This window comes from Cynoglossus semilaevis, chromosome 6 (genome assembly GCF_000523025.1).
Source record: "Cynoglossus semilaevis isolate Cse_v1.0 chromosome 6, Cse_v1.0, whole genome shotgun sequence".
Taxonomy (NCBI): Eukaryota; Metazoa; Chordata; class Actinopteri; order Pleuronectiformes; family Cynoglossidae; genus Cynoglossus; species Cynoglossus semilaevis.
This window is the reverse complement of record NC_024312.1, coordinates 2,363,964-2,365,712: the sequence shown is the minus strand read 5'-3', so window position 1 is coordinate 2,365,712 and position 1,749 is coordinate 2,363,964. Positions and strand designations below refer to the sequence as shown.

At 42.2% G+C, this 1,749-nt stretch overlaps 1 protein-coding gene across 1 annotated transcript in view; it reads left to right on the top strand.

Annotated features, from left to right (window-relative positions):
• Positions 1–235: 235 nt before the first annotated feature.
• The window catches only part of st7 (suppression of tumorigenicity 7), a 26,600-nt gene continuing 25,086 nt past the window's right edge, over positions 236–1,749 (top strand). The window contains exon 1 of the mRNA XM_025056311.1: positions 236–363. The gene's annotated coding sequence lies outside the window, so the exon portion shown is untranslated. The remainder of the gene's footprint in view (positions 364–1,749) is intronic.

Sequence of the window (1,749 nt, the reverse complement as noted above, 5' to 3'; positions counted from 1 at the left end):
AGTTTGTTTTCGTCCCGTTTAACTATGAATAATAAATGGGTAACATTTATGTTGACAAAAAGTCACAATAATAATAGTTTCTGATTTTAGACACTCATTATAATTTATAAGTACATTTTATTGTATTTCTAAACCCAAGTTGTATGTATTCTACATCTTACCCTACACTATAGTCCTTGACCTTCTTAATGAAAATCTACTAAAAAATAGTTCGCGTAAAATAGACACAGACACGCGCGCGCGCTCCCGCTCGCTCACATACGCACTGGTGTTGGATACTGGACACATGTTGAAGCGCTGCTGTTGGAGAAATGCTAACTACGAGTGCAGTTTCCCCCGGCGTAGGCTCCTACACAAACTAAGGTAAGCTTTATTTTCTACCAGAGTCTCTGTGGCGGCCGCTCCAGTTACTGTCTCCCAACATCTGCCTTTAAAAAAAAAAAAAAACAACACACGTTTTTAAACTTCCAACAGTCAGTGCCAGTTTGTGTTAGCCCGTGTTAGCACACAGCTAGCAGTGTGTGGCTAACTCTTAGCCATAGCCAAGTTTAAATGGGAGAAACAGCCTCTGACTGGAGATATTTGTGTGTAGCATTTCAGTGCACAGACGACCGGTTCACCGGGGATTTGTCGGTTGGCCCGCCGTTGATTTCCCATTTTACTAAGTCTGTTCACTGGGGAACTGAACGATGCTGTTTGGAACAGTAACAGTGACGTTGACGCTGTGCCGCTGTTGCAGGGTTTAATAGTGTTGTCGTTCGTTGTTGTTGTAAAGAAAAAAGTTTGAATTTTGAAGCTTGGATTATAAATGTCTGTCCCGAAGTCTCCGTAATCAAACAGGAAACCTCTGCCACAGCAACAGACAACAGTTGGAGTCGCGGTCTGACAGTTATTCTGGTTAAATTCGCTCTATAATTAGTTTCTCCGTAGCATTAGCGCCCAGAGCTTCGTCATGTAGACTTTTTCTCTTCATCTTTTCTTCTTCAAACTGTGTCATTCGTCACTTTAGGATTTTACTGCCTTAAAACCTGAGATTAACAACATTTTGTAGTTCAAATTAGGATGATTCTGTCAGGCTTTAAAACGTTTCTGAAGAATACATGAACATGAACGTTTTTTATTGTTATTATTCCTATCTTAAAGGTAGAAATAAAATGATTGAATGTAGAGATAAAGGCCGTGGGAAAAATGTTTCCAGTGCAAACAAATAGTAGCAAAACTCAATTGTTCACCTTTTCCGTGTAGTAAAATAATAACCAGCCTGGTGGATTAGTTTAAGTTTGGCAAAGTTGGTAATTCCCCTTCTCAGGGTTAGCTAGCTGTTGATCAACCTCAGGATTCAAATGTGTGTCAAAGACACAGTAACTTCTGTCTTAACTAAGGTGTTATTTCACCATCGTTAGTTTTATGGCAGTTCACTGAAGTGCAAGTGATATTCAGTCCATAAAAAGAGTGAAAAATGTCTTGAACCTCATGTTCTAATCCTGGCTCGGTCTCCACAAAACACGAAGGCCGACCGTGGCTCATGTCCCTCCGTCAAGTCTGGCCTTTTTTTTCTTTTTTTTTTTTGTCAACAACCATTCATTTGTCGTGCCTTTTGTCCGACCGCTCTCTGATCTCACTGTGACCCTTAGTTTTTCCACTGAGTGTCAGCCCTGTGGAACTCCAGTGTCTGCCCCTGCTGGGCATGTCGCTGCCGCTGGGCATGGAGCTGCCGCCGGGCATCGGACTGCCCGCGGGGCAGGGGCG